General features: G+C 48.4%; 1 protein-coding gene across 3 annotated transcripts in view; it reads right to left on the bottom strand.

Annotated features, from left to right (window-relative positions):
- LOC129827395 (NEDD4-binding protein 3-A-like) overlaps positions 1-17273 on the bottom strand; it is an 89653-nt gene that overhangs the window by 57198 nt on the left and 15182 nt on the right. Inside the window, exon 2 of one of the 3 annotated variants that reach the window (XM_055888190.1) lies at positions 16859-16919. The exons of the other annotated variants lie outside the window; for them this stretch is intronic. The gene's annotated coding sequence lies outside the window, so the exon portion shown is untranslated. The remainder of the gene's footprint in view (positions 1-16858; positions 16920-17273) is intronic. 3 annotated transcript variants of the gene reach the window in all.

The following is a 17273-nucleotide window of genomic DNA, read 5'->3' as shown; positions in this document are numbered from 1 at the left end:
AACCAAAAATCTCAATCTCAAAGGACAGACATCCACCGGTCTAATGTCCATTGGTTGTGTTTCTTGGCCCAAGCAAGTTTCTTCTTCTAATTGGTGAGCTTAAGTAGTGGTTTCTTTGCAGCAATTCGACCATGAAGGCCTGATTCACGCAGTCTCCTCTGAACAGTTGATGTTGAGATGTGTCTGTTACTTGAACTCAATTTCTGAGGCTGGTAACTCTAAGGAATTTATCATAAGCAACAGAGGTAACTCTGAGTCTTCCTTTCCTGTGGCGATCCTCATGAGAGCCAGTTTCATCATTGCGCTTGATGGTTTTTGCGACTGCATATGAAGAAACTTTAAGTTCTTGAAATGTTACTGATTGACTGACCTTCATGTCTTAAAATAATGATGGACTGTCATTCTCTTTGCTTATTTGAGATGTTCTTGCCATACTATGGACTTGGTCTTTTACCAAATAGAGATTTCTTCTGTATACCACCCCTACCTTGTCACAACACAACTGATTGGCTCAAACGCATTAAGAAGGAATTCCACAAATTAACTTTTAACAAGGCACACCTGTTAATTTAAAGATATTTCAGGTGACTACCTCATGAAGTTGGTTGAGAGAATGCCAAGAGTGTGCAAAGCTGTCATCAAGGCAAATACAATTATTGAACCTATATTTAACTAGGCAAGTCAGTTAAGAACAAATTCTTATTTACAATGACAGCCTACACCGGCCAACTGTGCGCAGCCCTATGGGACTCCCAATCAAGGTGTGATGCAGCCTGGATTCATACCTTGTACTGGAGTGATGCCTCTTGTAATAAGATGCAGTGTCTTAGACCACTGCGCCACTCAGGAGTCCACTCGGGGCAAAGGGTGGCTGCTTTGAAGAATCTCAAATATAACATATATTTTGATTTGTTTAACATTTTTTTGGTTACTACATGATTCCATATGTTTTTCATAGTTTCGTTGTCTTCACTATTATTCTATAATGTAGACAATAGTAAAAATAAAGAAAAACCCTTGAATGAGTAGGTGTTCAAACTGTAAGTCACATTCAGTTAAAATACACACACAGGCTGAGAGAGCACCACTGATTGATGGAAAACACACACACACACACACACACACACACACACACACACACACACACACACACACACACACACACACGCACACACACACACACACACACAGTGGTTGGTGGTGTGAATCAACAGGGAGACTGTGTGTGTGGTGAGTGAGGGGCAGATGGTCTTATTAAAACAACCCTAACACCTCTAGGTTATACAGGGTGGCTTCAGGGCCTGATCACAGATAAATAGTGAAGATGTGTAACAGCTACACACAGAGAAAACTCACAATACCTCAACACACACAACATCTTTGTTTCTCAGGGGAACAGGACTGAGATTGTCCTGGCTAGCAGACATAAAATGGCCCATAATTCCCCCAACAGAATCAAGACAGCGAGCAGGATGTCACATTCCAGTCCCAGGCTAAGTTAATAAAGGAAGGGACAGGACAGAAAGAACAAACATCTCATGAACCTGAACAGAGCGAAAGGTGTGTGAGAGAAAGAGAGACAGAGAGATCAAATACAAATATTGGAATCAATTATTAAAGACTACCAGAACCCACTGGATTCTCCAATTACCTTGAATGAACTACAGGACAAAATACAAACCCTCCAACCCAAAAAGGGCCTTTGGTATTGATGGTATCCTAAAATAAATGATCAAATATACAGACCACAAATTCCAATTGGCTATACTAAAACTCTTTAACATCATCCTTGGCTCTGGCATCTTCCCCAATATTTGGAACCAAGGACTGATCACCCCAATCCACAAAAGTGGAGACAGATTTGACCACCAACAACTACCTTGGGATATGCGTTAACAGCAGCCTTGTGAAAATCCTCTGCATTATCGTTAACAGCAGACTCGTACATTTCCTCAGAGAAAACAATGTACTGAGCAAATGTCAAATTGGCTTTTTACCAAATTACTGTAGGACAGACCACGCATTCACCCTGCACACCCTAACTGACAACCAAACAAACCAAAACAAAGGCAAACTCCTCTCATGCTTTGTAGATTTCAAAAAAGTTTGACACAATTTGCCAAGAGGATCTGCTATACAAATTGATGAAAAGTGGTGTTGGGGGGAAAACTTATGACATTATAAAATCCATGTACACAAACAACAAGTGTGCGGTTAAAATTGTAAAAAAACGAACAAAAAAAACATTTCTTTCCACAGGGCCGGGGGGTGAGACAGGGATGCAGCTTCTTTTGGATTTTTTTTAACCCTAATTTTACCAGGTAAGTTGACTGAGAACAAATTCTAATTTTCAGCAACGACCTGGGGAACAGTTACAGGGGAGAGGCGGGGGGGGATGAATGAGCCAATTACGCCCCAGCCTCTTCAACATATATATCAACGAATTGGTGAGGGCAATAGAACAGTCTGCAGCACCCGGCCTCACCCTACTAGAATCTGAAGTCAAATGTCTACTGTTTGCTGATGATCTGGTGCTTCTGACCCCAACCAAGGAGGGCCTACAGCATCACCTAGATCTTCTGCACAGGTTCAGTCAGACCTGGGCCCTGATAGTAAATCTCAGTAAGACAAAAATAATAGTGTTCCAAAAAGGTCCAGTTGCCAGGACCACAAATTCCATCTAGACACCGTTGCCCTAGAGCACACAAAAAACTATACATACCTCAGCCTAAACATTAGCGCCACAGGTAACTTCCACAAAGCTATGAACGATCTGAGAGACAAGGCAAGAAGGGCATTCTATGCCGTCAAAAAGGAACATAAAATTCAACCTACCAATTAGGATCTGGCTAAAAATACTTGAATCAGTTATAGAACCCATTGCCCTTTATGGTTGTGAAGTCTGGGGTCCGCTCACCAACCAAGAATTCACAAAATGGGACAAAGACTCTGCATCCAGAATTCTGCAAACATATCCTCTGTGTACAACATAAATCACCAAATAATGCATGCAGAGCAGAATTAGGCCGATACCTGCTAATGATCAAAATCCTGAAAACAGACATTAAATTCTACAACCACCTAAAAGGAAGCGATTCCCAAACCTTCCATAACAAAGCCCTCAGCTACAGAAAGATTGACCTGGAGAAGAGTCCCCTAAGCAAGCTGGTCCTGGGGCTCTGTTCACAGACACTAACAGACCCCACAAAGCCCCAGGACAACAATATAATTCGATCCAACCAAATCATAAGAAAACAAAAATATACTTACTAACACATTGGAAAGAATTAACAAAAAAACAGAGCAAACTAGAATGCTATTTGGCCCTAAACAGGGAGTACACAGTGGCAGAATACCTGACCCCTGTGACTGACCCAAACTGAACCTTTTTTGGCAAGACGGATCTTCCAAAGGTGGTGAAGTGTCAATCTTTAACAAGGATCACCTTCAGTGCTCGGTTGTCTCCACCAAGTCTGTCCCCAAACAATTTGATCTGCTGGATTTACACATTAAACTTTCAAATAGCTCTTTGTTGACTGTTGCTGGGTGCTATCGTCCTCCATCAGCACCGGCCTGCACCCTAAGCTCTCTCCTGGCCCCTTACAATAAGTCTTAATTTGTCCTGCTAGGTGACCTAAACTGGGACATGTTTAAACCACCTGACCAAGTCCTAAAGCAATGGGGCTCTATAAATCTTTCTCAGATTATAACCAGTCCCACATAGTATGACTCCAAACACCCAGAAATGGCTACTCTCCTCGATGTTATCCTGATAGGTATCAGTCTGGTGTTTTCTGTAATGACCTTAGTGATCACTGTTTTACAGCTGTGTTCGTAATGGCTGCTCAGTGAAACGACCTGTCCTGATTTGTCATAGACGCTTGCTAAAAAACTTTAATGAGCAAGCCTTCCTTCATGAACTGGCCTCTGTAAATTGGTATAGAATCAGCTTGATCCCCTCTGTCGAAGACGCTTGGTCCTTCTTTTTTTTTTTTTTATATATTTTCAGTGGTAACAAATACACGCTCATAAGCTAAATGAGAATTAAAAACAGGTTCAGCCCCTGGTTCAACCGTGATCTGGCAGAGTCACTCCACCTCAAGAATTTCATTTGGCAAATCGCTCGGCACACGGCATTCACGCTGACTTGCTCTCGTTCAGGCAAATGAGAAATAAGTGCACTCAGGCTATCCAGAAGGCCAAAGTTAGTTACTTTAAGGAGCAGTTCTCTCTCTGTGGGTCTAACCCCAAGAAGGTCTGGAGAACAGTTAAAGACCTGGAGAATAAACGCTCCTCCTCACAGCTGCCCATGTCCCTTAATGTTGATGATGTGGTTGTTAGTGACAAGAAGCACATGGCTGAGCTCTTTAATCACCACTTCATTAAGTCAGGATTCCTATTTGACTCAGCCATGCCTCCTTGCCCGTCCAACATTTCCTCATCTCCCACCTCTTCCAATGTGACGATGCTCCTCCGTCTGTTTCCCTGCCCCACTACAAAGTATCTCACTGTAGGCGGTTTCTGAGTCCAAGGTGCTAAAGGAGCTCCTTAAGGAAAGCTTTTACTATATACAGACTCAGTGAGCAAAGCCTTGCTATTGAGAAAGGCCACCGTAGGCAGACCTGACTCTTAAGAGAAGACAGGCTATGTGCACACTGCCCACAAAATGAGGTGGAAACTGAGCTGCACTTCCTAACCATCTGCCAAATGTATGACCCTATTAGAGACACATATTTCCCTCAGATTACACAGACCCACAAAGAATTAAAAAACAAATCCAATTTTGATAAACTCCCATATCTACTGGGTGAAATACCACAGTGCGCCACACAGAAACAATATTTGTGACCTGTTGCCACAAGAAAAGGGCAACCAGTGAAGAACAAACACCATTGTAAATATAACCCATAATTATGTTTATTTATTTTCCCTTTAGTACTTTAACTATTTGTACATCGTTACAACACTGTATATAGACATAATATGACATTTGTAATCTCTTTATTATTTTGGAACTGAGTGTAATGTTAACTGTTCATTTTTTTGTGTTTATTTCACTTTTGTATATTATCTAAATCACTTGCTTTGCCAATGTTAACATGTTTCCCATGCCAAGAAAGCCCTTAAATTGAAATTGAATTGAAATTGAGACATAGAGAGAGAGAGAGAGAGAGAGAGAGAGAGAGAGAGAGAGAGAGAGAGACATAGACAGAGAGAGAGAGAGAGAGACAGAGAGAGAGAGCGAGACATAGAGAGAGAGACGTAGAGAGACATAGAGAGAGAGAGCGAGACATAGAGAGACAGAGAGAGAGAGCCAGAGAGAGAGAGACATAGAGAGAGAGACATAGAGAGAGAGAGACATAGAGAGAGAGAGCGAGACATAGAGAAACAGAGAGAGAGAGCGAGACATAGACAGAGAGACATAGAGAGAGAGAGAGAGAGAGAGAGAGAGAGAGAGAGAGAGAGAGAGAGAGACATAGAGAGAGAGAGAGAGAGACATAGAGAGACAGAGAGAGAGCGAGACATAGACAGAGAGACATAGGGAGAGAGACAGATAGAGAGAGAGAGAGAGACATAGAGAGAGAGAGAGCGAGACATAGAGAGACAGAGAGAGAGCGAGACATAGACAGAGAGACATAGAGAGAGACAGATAGAGAGAGAGAGAGAGAGATAGACAGAGAGAGAGAGAGACATAGACAGAGAGACAGAGAGAGCGAGACATAGAGAGAGAGACATAGAGTGAGAGCGAGACATAGAGACAGAGAGAGAGCGAGACATAGACAGAGAGAGAGACAGAGAGGTGTTGTGTCTAAAAAAGAGTCCATTGTTCCCTTCTGCAGGGAAACAGGTTCACATAGGAGTCAGTGTTCTGTGATTACAGTGTTAGATACTGATCTGATACAGAGTGGAGTGTTTCCCACGTCAACGGCCCACACCTGAATTAGCTAGCCTTAGACTCTATCTCCTCACACTGTCAGCAGTATTAGAGAGAAATGGAGAGAGAGAGAGTGAGGGATGGAGGGAGAGCCAGAGTGGGATTTTATTTTATTTAACCTTCATTTAATTAGGCAAGTCAGTTAAGAACAAATTCTTATTTACAATGACAGCCTACCCTGGCCAAACCCTAACCCGGATAACACTGGGCCAATTGTGCACCACCCTATGGGACTCCCAATCACGGCCGGTTGTGATACAGCCTGGAATCAAACCAGGGTCTGTAGTGGCGCCTCCAGCACAGCGTTGCAGTGCCTTAGACCGTTGGAACCCAAGAGAGAGACAGATGGACTGAGAAAGAGAGTAGTGGATGACGGGGCAAGAGAGAGAGTGGGAGAAAGAGAGAGTGGGAGAAAGAGATGAGAGAAAGAGCGTGAGCGAGAGAGAGAAGAGAGTAGTGGATGACGGGGCAAGAGAGAGAGAGTGGGAGAAAGAGAGTAGTGGATGACAGGGAAAGAGAGAGAGAGTGGGAGAAAGAGAGAGCGGGAGAAAGAGATGAGAGAAAGAGCGTGAGCGAGAGAGAGAAGAGAGTAGTGGATGACGGGGCAAGAGAGAGAGAGTGGGAGAAAGAGAGTAGTGGATGACAGGGAAAGAGAGAGAGAGTGGAAGAAAGAGAGAGCGGGAGAAAGAGATGAGAGAGAGAGAGAGAGAGAGAGAGAGAGTGAGCGAGAGAGAGAAAGAGAGAGAGAGAGAGACAGAACATGAGGGTCTGTGTTGTAAACATTGATACGGATCTGTGTTGACTTTGCTGTACTGGTCTTTTTGTCTGAATCACAGAGAGCCCACAGAGAGCAGAGTATGAGACCGGTGGGAACAGAAAGGTTGCAGACGCCACAGGACTTTGAGAGAGAACTGCCTGTCGGATGGTAGACACAGGGACTGACTTCTAATCTCACTTGTCATCACGCTTCAGTGAATAAATAGGTGAACAATCACTGGGGGAATTCCTAACGTAACACGAGCCTACTGACGTAAGACTATAAACGCCAATGTAGCCTAAATGAATGGAGGGCTATTTGCAGGCAACGGAGAGACTTGTGACTGTGTCTGAAAGACATTAGGATGCACAACAGGAAGTCAGCTTTAAACCTCATCATTAGCTATTGTGGTCTAAACATCTCTCCAAGGGCTTCTGAATTCACTCTATTAGCAATGGTGTAGTACCAACAAGAGGCCATGTTGTTTCCTGCTGGTCAGTGAACCAGGATATTATGGTGGTAAATAGAAACTACTGCCTCAGTATGAAAAGTTAGCAAGATAATTCCCTGTTCATTTTTTTATTTTTTTATTTTATTTATTTTTTAAACATTTTTATCTCCTTTTCTCCCCAATTTTCGTGGTATCCAATCGCTAGTAATTACTATCTTGTCTCATCGCTACAACTCCCGTACGGGCTCGGGAGAGACGAAGGTCGAAAGTCATGCGTCCTCCGAAGCACAACCCAACCAAGCCGCACTGCTCCAACCCGGAAGCCAGCCGCACCAATGTGTCGGAGGAAACACCGTGCACCCGGCCACCTTGGTTAGCGCGCACTGCGCCCGGCCCGCCACAGGAGTCGCTGGAGCGCGATGAGACAAGGAAATCCCTACCGGCCAAACCCTCCCTAACCCGGACGACGCTAGCCCAATTGTGCGTTGCCCCACGGACCTCCCGGTCGCGGCCGGTTGCGACAGAGCCTGGGGGGCGAACCCAGAGACTCTGGTGGCGCAGTTAGCACTGCGATGCAGTGCCCTAGACCACTGCCCCATCCGGGAGGCTCCTGTTCATTTTAATAGCAAATGAGCTTCCTGGGCTAAAAGTTAATTCAATGACTCGCCATCCCCCTCACAGTTTACTAAAGCTACAACATGAAACACAACAACATAAAAATGTCTGCAGGATTTTTGCTAGTCTTCTATAAACTGAACTTTGTGATTTGTGTATTAATAGTATAGGTCCATATTTACTTTTTTTAAACTTAAGACTGCTGCATTTCTAGGTAACTGTCAACTGTACAGTGAACGTTCTAAAAGCACATTGAAATAACCTACTATTCCGCCGCCATAATGTTACCTTGTCAATCTGACGTTATATAACTAAATAAACAAAAGATCGTTGTTCACCTCTCAGTGAATTAAGCTGTGACTTCAGTTCTCTCCTCTCTTCCTGGTCCCACGCACAGCCTCTCTCTCTCACACCTACGCACACACACACACACACACACACACACACACACACACACACACACACACACACACACACACACACACACACACACACACACCTTCGCTCTCCCTCGCCACTGCCTCTACCACCTGGCTTCTTCTCTCTAGTGCTCCGTGATGGGGGGCATTTCCTCCCACTGACCTACCGGCCAGACACTACTACTAATCCTCTCCTCCCCTCCTCTCTTCTGCATGTCTGCCTGTCTGTCCTGCAGTGCTCAGTGCTGTGGCCTGTCTGTCTGCCTGTTCTGCAGTGCTGTGGCCTGCATGTCTGCCTGTCTGTCCTGCAGTGCTCAGTGCTGTGGCCTGTCTGTCTGCCTGTCCTGCAGTGCTGTGGCCTGCATGTCTGCCTGTCTGTCCTGCAGTGCTCAGTGCTGTGGCCTGTCTGTCTGCCTGTCCTGCAGTGCTGTGGCCGGTCTGTCTGCCTGTCCTGCAGTGCTGTGGCCTGCTTGTCTGTCTTGCAGTGCTCAGTGCTGTGGCCGGTCTGTCTGCCTGTCCTGCAGTGCTCAGTGCTGTAGCCTGCCTGTCTTGCAGTGCTGTGGCCTGTCTGTCTTGCAGTGCTGTGCTGTGGCTTGTTTGTCTGTCTGTCCTGCAGTGCTCAGTGCTGTGGCCTGTCTGCATGTCTGTCCTGCAGTGCTCAGTGCTGTGGCCTGTCTGTCTGCCTGTCTGTCCTGCAGTGCTCAGTGCTGTGGCCTGTCTGTCTGTCTGTCTGTCTGTCCTGCAGTGCTCAGTGCTGTGGCCTGTCTGTCTGTCTGTCTGTCTGTCTGTCTGTCTGTCTGTCTGTCTGTCCTGCAGTGCTCAGTGCTGTGGCCTGTCTGTCTGTCTGTCCTGCAGTGCTCAGTGCTGTGGCCTGTCTGTGGGTGGGCAGAACAATAGGCTGAAGCCTCCTGCATCCCAAATGGCACCCTATCCCCTATATAGTGCACTACTGTTGACCAGTAGTGCATTTTTCTAAATAGATAATAGGGTGTCAATTGGGATGCAGCCACTGTGTGAGTTGAGGGGTGGGCGGGGTCAGGGTAAGGGTCAGGAGCAGGGTAAGGGTCAGGTGCAGGGTAAGGGTCAGGGTAAGGAGCAGGGTAAGGGTCAGGGTAAGGGTCAGGGAAATGGGCAGGGTAAGGGTCAGGTGCAGGGTAAGGGTCAGGGTAAGGAGCAGGGTAAGGGTCAGGGAAATGGGCAGGGTAAGGGTCAGGGTAAGGGGCAGCGTAAGGGGCAGCGTAAGGGGCAGGGTAAGGGTCAGGTGCAGGGTAAGGATCAGGGTAAGGGTCAGGGTAAGGGTCAGGGTAAGGGTCAGGGTAAGGAGCAGGGTAAGGAGCAGGGTAAGGGTCAGGGTAAGGGTCAGGGAAATGGGCAGGGTAAGGGTCAGGTGCAGGGTAAGGGTCAGGGTAAGGAGCAGGGTAAGGGTCAGGGAAATGGGCAGGGTAAGGGTCAGGGGCAGGGTAAGGGGCAGCGTAAGGGGCAGGGTAAGGGTCAGGTGCAGGGTAAGGGTCAGGGTAAGGAGCAGGGTAAGGGTCAGAGTAAGGGTCAGGGAAATGGGCAGGGTAAGGGTCAGGTGCAGGGTAAGGGGCAGTGTAAGGGGCAGGGTAAGGGGCAGGGTCAGAGTAAGGGGCAGGGTAAGGGTCAGGGGCAGGGTAAGGGGCAGTGTAAGGGGCAGGGTAAGGGGCAGGGTAAGGGGCAGGGTAAGGAGCAGGGTAAGGGTCAGGGGCAGGGTAAGGGGCAGGGTAAGGGGCAGGGTAAGGGTAAGGGTCAGGGTCAGGGGTAGGGTAAGGGTCAGTGTAAGGGGCAGGGTAAGGGGCAGGGGCAGGGTAAGGGTCAGGTGCAGGGTAAGGGTCAGGGTAAGGAGCAGGGTAAGGGTCAGGGAAATGGGCAGGGTAAGGGTCAGGGTAAGGGAAATGGGCAGGGTAAGGGTCAGAGGCAGGGTAAGGGTCAGCGTAAGGGTCAGGGAAATGGGCAGGGTAAGGGTCAGGGTAAGGGGCAGCGTAAGGGGCAGGGTAAGGGGCAGGGTCAGAGTAAGGGGCAGGGTAAGGGTCAGGGGTAGGGTAAGGGTCAGGGTAAGGGGCAGGGTAAGGGTCAGGGAAATGGGCAGGGTAAGGGTCAGGGTAAGGGTCAGGAAAATGGGCAGGGTAAGGGTCAGGGTAAGGCTCAGGGAAATGGGCAGGGTAAGGGGCAGGGTAAGGGTCAGAGGCAGGGTAAGGGTCAGGGTAAGGGTCAGGGAAATGGGCAGGGTAAGGGGCAGGGTAAGGGTCAGGGGTAGGGTAAGGGTCAGTGTAAGGGGCAGGGTAAGGGGCAGGGTCAGAGTAAGGGGCAGCGTAAGGGGCAGCGTAAGGGGCAGGGGCAGCGTAAGGGGCAGGGTAAGGGGCAGGGTAAGGGGCAGGGTAAGGGGCAGGGGTAGGGTAAGGGGCAGTGTAAGGGGCAGGGTAAGGGGCAGGGTCAGAGTAAGGGGCAGGGTAAGGGTCAGGGGTAGGGTAAGGGGCAGGGTAAGGGGCAGGGGCAGAGTAAGGGTCAGGGGCAGGGTAAGGGTAAGGGGCAGGGTAAGGGGCAGGGGCAGAGTAAGGGTCAGGGGCAGGGTCAGAGTAAGGGGCAGGGTAAGGGTCAGGGGCAGGGTCAGGGTAAGGGGCAGGGTCAGGGTAAGGGGCAGGGTAAGGATCAGGGTATGGGGCAGGGTATGGGGCAGGGGCAGGGTCAGAGTAAGGGGCAGGGTAAGGGTCAGGGGCAGGGTAAGGGTCAGGGTAAGGAGCAGGGTAAGGGTCAGGGTAAGGGTCAGGGAAATGGGCAGGGTAAGGGTCAGGTGCAGGGTAAGGGGCAGTGTAAGGGGCAGGGTAAGGGGCAGGGTCAGGGTAAGGGGCAGGGTCAGGGTAAGGGGCAGGGTAAGGGGCAGGGTATGGGGCAGGGTATGGGGCAGGGGCAGGGGCAGAGTAAGGGGCAGGGTCAGGGTAAGGGGAAGGGTAAGGGTCAGGGGCAGGGTAAGGGTCAGAGTCAGGGTCAGTGTAAGGGGCAGTATAAGGGTCAGAGTAAGGGGCAGGGTATGGGGCAGGGTAAGGGTCAGGGTCAGGGTAAGGGGCAGGGTAAGGGGCAGGGGCAGGGTCAGTGTAAGGGGCAGGGTAAGGGTCAGGGGAAGGGTAAGAGTCAGGGTCAGAGTAAGGGGCAGGGTAAGGGTCAGAGTCAGGGTCAGTGTAAGGGTCAGAGTCAGGGTCAGTGTAAGGGGCAGGGTAAGGGTCAGAGTCAGGGTCAGTGTAAGGGGCAGTATAAGGGTCAGAGTCAGGGTCAGTGTAAGGGGCAGCGTAAGGGTCAAGGTCAAGCCAGGTGGACCGACAGGTTCTATCCTGGATCACATTACAACACTGACTTCTGAGAGGCAAGAAACATGTATGATTGTTCTCTCCTTTAAGCCCAGGAGAAATCCTGGGCTTAAAGGAGGGTTTTTCCCCTTTTCTTTGGTCCCACCATGTGATCAGGAGAGCAGATTTAGATGCCAGGCAGGGAGGTGGAAGGAACGGAGGGACAGATGGAGGGAATGGGGCCTCCGGAATGCCTGGGCTGGCACTACTGCGTGGGTAGACTATCAGGACAACAGACCCCGGGCTGCCAACCAAGAGTTTGGCAAACTACCACCCATGTTGGCAATGACATTGTAATTAGCATTGTAACTAGGATGTAACTTTTTCAAGCTGTTGGTTGAGAGAAAGAGACTTTGGTCCCAATGGGAACTCCCCTGCCTAAATAGAGGTTAAATAAGACAAAGAGATAGACAGAAAGATAGAGAGAGGGCAGAGTTAAGCAGAAAGAGGGTGAAAAAGAGGGGGGTTGAGTGTGAGGAACGTGTCAAGGCCTGCTTCCAGTTACCTGCCTGAGCAGCAGACCAGACCAGACGATGTCAGCAAGACTCATTTCCTCAACTTGAGCTCCTCTCAGACAATAAACAACATTACGAAACAATCCAGAGCAGACAGACAATAACACTGTAATAACCTTATAATAGCGTTAGGAAACAAAACCAGGAGCCAACTGGGAGGTACTGAGGTATTAACCTGGTCATAGAAGGTACTGAGAGGTATTAACCTGGTCATAGAAGGTACTGAGAGGTATTAACCTGGTCATAGAAGGTACTGAGAGGTATTAACCTGGTCATAGAAGGTACTGAGAGGTATTAACCTGGTCATAGAAGGTACTGAGAGGTATTAACCTGGTCATAGAAGGTACTGAGAGGTATTAACCTGATCATAGGAGGTACTGAGAGGTATTAACCTGGTCATAGAAGGTACTGAGAGGTATTAACCTGGTCATAGAAGGTACTGAGAGGTATTAACCTGGTCATAGAAGGTACTGAGAGGTATTAACCTGGTCATAGGAGGTACTGAGAGGTATTAACCTGGTCATAGAAGGTACTGAGAGGTATTAACCTGGCCATAGAAGGTACTGAGAGGTATTAACCTGGTCATAGAAGGTACTGAGAGGTATTAACCTGGTCATAGGAGGTACTGAGAGCAAAATCGAATTATTCTAACCGAAAGAGTCACCTAACTTGCGTTGTTCTTCAATAGGCTATGCGTAGACTAATATACCTATTTTTTGTGTGCGTATTTGGTATCCAGCTGTTTAGTTAGGCCTAGTGATATTGGCAACCATCATCAGCTGATCGAGGAAACATTTTTCTGAATGACAGTCAAGTGACAACCAGCTGTGGGATTGGCCTATAGCACACGATGCAAAAGCAGCTGCTGCATCAGTGAAGATCCAATCCAATACCCCTAAATTTGTGTTGATTATCTGCTGTTGTCTGCTTGATTTGCAGCAGGGTCTAGAAGATTTAACAGAGAAGTCATCAAGGTAATGAGTTAATGTTTTCATATGTTTATGTGCCTCGGATTGGACACAGCCCTGGCTATTGAGCGAACAACCAAGGTATTTCCCCTCTCTATTATTCAGGACGTTTAATGGTCTTGAACGGGCAGGCCTTGAGCGGGCAGGCCTTGAGCGGGCAGGTCTTGAACGGGCAGGTCTTGAGCGGGCAGGCCTTGAGCGGACAGGTCTTGAGCGGGCAGGCCTTGAGCGGGAAGGCCTTGAGCGGGCAGGTCTTGAACGGGCAGGTCTTGAACGGGCAGGCCTTGAGCGGGCAGGCCTTGAGCGGGCAGGTCTTGAGCGGGCAGGTCTTGAGCGGGCAGGTCTTGAGCGGGCAGGTCTTGTTGAGGTTGAGTTTGAGGTGGAAGTAACAATAGTCTCTATGATGAAAGGGATGGGAGTCCATTTGTTACTGGGCTCTCACCATCATCATTAAACAAATAATTTTGTTCATAAGCCTTATAACGCTTATGAACAAAATGATTTGGTGAATTTGAATGATATAAATAATGTTAATGGCGCCCCCCCTTGGTTTGTGCTGTGGTGGAGATCTTTGTGGGCTATACTCGGCCTTGTCTCAGGATGGTAAGTTGGTGGTTGAAGATATCCCTCTAGTGGTGTGGGGGCTGTGCTTTGGCAAAGTGGGTGGGGTTATATCCTTCCTGTTTGGCCCTGTCTGGGGGTATCATCGGATGGGACCACAGTGTCTCCTGACCCCTCCTGTCTCAGCCTCCAGTATTTATGCTGCAGTAGTTTATGTGTCGGGGGGCTAGGGTCAGTTGGTTATATCTGGAGTACTTCTCCTGTCTTATCCGGTGTCCTGTGTGAATTTAAGTATGCTCTCTCTAATTCTCTCCTTCTTTCTCTCTCTCGGAGGACCTGAGCCCTAGGACCATGTGTCAGGACTACCAGGCATGATGACTCCTTGCTGTCCCCAGTCCACCTGGCCTTGCTGCTGTTCCAGTTTCAACTGTTCTGCCTGCGGCTATGGAACCCTGACCTGTCCACCGGACGTGCTACCTGTCCCAGACCTGCTGATTTAAACTCTCAAGAGACCGCAGGAGCGGTAGAGATACTCTTAATGATCGGCTATGAAAAGCCAACTGACATTTACTTCTGATTATTATTTGACCATGCTGGTCATTTATGAACATTTGAACATCTTGGCCATGTTCTGTTATAATCTCCACCCGGCACAGCCAGAAGAGGACTGGCCACCCCTCATAGCCTGGTTCCTCTCTAGGTTTCTTCCTAGGTTTTGGTCCTTCTAGGGAGTTTTTCCTAGCCGCCGTGCTTCTACACCTGCATTGCTTGCTGTTTGGGGGTTTTAGGCTGGGTTTCTGTACAGCACTTCGAGATATTAGCTGATGTACGAAGGGCTATATAAAATAAACTTGATTTGATTAATGATGATGGTGAGAGCCATGTCACCCCACTCCTCCACTCACTCCACTGGCTTCCAGTCGAAGATCACATCCACTACAAGACCCTGGGGCTTACCTACGGAACAGCAAGAGGAACTGCCCCTCACTACCTTCAGGCTATGCTCAAACCTTACACCCCAACCCGAGCACTCCGTCCTGCCACCTCAGGTCTCTTGGCCCTCCCAAACCTATGGGAGGGCAGGTCCCGCTCAGGCCAGTCCAAGCTTTTCTCTGTCCTGGCACCCCAATAGCAGAACCATCTTAAGATGAATAAACTCACTGTAAGTCGTTCTGGATAAGAGCGTCTGCTAAATTCCCACTCTTTGTGTCTCTAAAATAACTAATTCAATTTCTTAGGTATTTTTTAAATTGAAATGACCAAATGTCAGCATTTTACCAGAAGGATTTTTCGCATGAACTGTTCATTTTCATAAATTCGGTAGCTACAAAATATAATATTATGCACATATGAACAAAATCCTTTTAACCTATAGGACAGATACATGATTTAATGAAAAGCAGCCATAACGTTGTTTCACATTCTTAAAAAAAGACTCAAACAGAAACAGGCAAGAGGCTACAGCTCACTCTCAGGATGAGCTGGCAGCCCGAGAATTACCGACGGATCTCCACTCATTCATCGCTTTAACAATTCGAATCGATGGTCGGCTACGGGAACGTAGGAGGGAGAAGATGTCCGATTGCGGTCCCAATCTCTCACTCAGGGATCCCACCTGGCATCTAATAAACTCCGGAAGTCCCCGGCGTCTACGTCCCCGAAAGGATTCGAGCTTACTCTAGTCCATCCAAGAGCCTCCGGAGACTGCCGATTCACCTCTTCCCAAGCCGATGCAGCTTAGCAGGGCTAGGCTGTCTCCAGTCTAACGAGTACGCAGACTTGAGACCCAGAGTTGTCTGTATTGCGGTACTGCCGGTCATATTGTGTCTACTTGTCCCTTCAAGAGACCTAGCTCATTCATTGGAGTGAGTACATAGGTGGGTCTTCAAGATAATTGTTCTTCTCCCCTTACTCGCCTCCCTCTCCATGCCACCCTGCTGTGTGGCGACCAGTCCAAGTCTCTCCAGGTACTCATCGACTCGGGGGCCAATGTGAGTCTCATGGATGTTACCCTGGTGTCCGGGCTGGTCATCCCCACTCAACCCCTCTCCATTCCCATGGGTGTTAGAGCGCTGGACGAGCGCTCTATAGGCGGGTCATCCATAACACCCCCGTTAACCTACGAGTGTCCAATTCCTGCTGGTTGAGTCTCTGCAGGTTCCCATGGTATTCTATTGGCTCCAGCGACACAATCCATCCATTGACTGGTCTACTGGTGCCATCGTGGGCTGGAGCCCATCCTGCCACACTCATTGCCTGAAGTCAGCTCTGCCTGCCCCGGGACGTCTTCCTGGGGGCTTGGAAATTCCACAGCACCGACCGGTACCCAGGAAGGTCAATCCTGAGGCACTGGCATGCCACTATAGTGCTGCGGCTACAACTCCGGTAGCTGAGACCTTTCCCCCCTGCTCCCTCCATATTTTTCCTACCTTTTCCGTGTCTAGAGTCAAAACCATGTCTGACTGCCCCTTGTCTTCTGTTTCTAGGCCCATCCCTCCCCCTGTGTCATCGACGGCCAGCCAGCGTACACGGTGAGACGCCTCCTGAGGGTTCGTCCACGGGGCAGGGGTTTCCAGTACCTGGTTAACTGGGAGGGTTATGGCCCGGAGGAGAAGTGCTGGGTTCCCGCTAAAGACATCCTGGACCCAGCCCTGATCGCAGACTTTCACTGCCGGCACCTCAGTCAACCTGGTATCCGCCCAGGTGGAACACCAGGTGGTGTCCCTCACCTGTCATTGTCTCCATCCCCTCCAGGTGTCGCCCATCTTCCCCACTTATCCTCTGTGTTTTTATACCTGTGTTTTCTGTCTGTCTGTTGCCAGTTCGTCTTGTTTGTTCCAGCCTACCAGCGTTTTGTGTCTCAGCTCCTGCTTTTTCCAGTTTCTCTTTTCTCGTCCGCCTGGTTTTCGACCATTTACATTTTACATTTAAGTCATTTAGCAGACGCTCTTATCCAGAGCGACTTACAAGTACATACATTCATACTTTTTTGTACTGGCCCCCCGTGGGAATCGAACCCACAACCCTGGCGTTGCAAGTGCCATGCTCTACCAACTGAGCCACACGGGACCTACAACCTACAATCGACCCTCGCCTGTCCTGACCCTGTACCCGCCCGCCTGACCACTCTGCCTGACCTGTTCCTGTGCCTGCCTGCCGTCCTGTACCTTGGACTCTACTCTGGATTATCGACCCCTGCCTGCCTTGACCTGTCGTTTGCCTGCCCCTGTTGTTACAATAAACATTGTTACTTCACACAGTCTGCACTTGGGTCTTACCTTAATTCCTGATAGCGGGGGGTCTGTACGCAGCGTAGTACCTTCCACAAAATATTTTACTCTGCAAAAAGACACGTAAGCTGTTATTGTAGTGGTGAGTGATTAGCATGTCTTGGGGGTATGATATTTGTGCATCTGTAAACTTTCTCACTCATCAGTGTTCATGATTCATTCATCATTATCTGTAATCATGGTAGCATCCACATTAATGTAGAAGTGTTCAGAAACATATTCCATTCTCATTTACAATCAAAGTGATCCCAACACGAAACAACACATTATTAAACATGCATTTCTATTGGGCACAACTTTTGACTACTTTAATTAATACATATAGTGAATTTTTCCCAAATACTGTACTTCCTGTCTATGGAATACTAATGGCCAGGGAGAGAGAAAAAGGGCGGACGAGAGA

The sequence above is a fragment of the Salvelinus fontinalis genome, chromosome 29, assembly GCF_029448725.1.
Source record: "Salvelinus fontinalis isolate EN_2023a chromosome 29, ASM2944872v1, whole genome shotgun sequence".
Taxonomy (NCBI): Eukaryota; Metazoa; Chordata; class Actinopteri; order Salmoniformes; family Salmonidae; genus Salvelinus; species Salvelinus fontinalis.
This window is presented reverse-complemented; position numbering and strand designations above follow the sequence as displayed.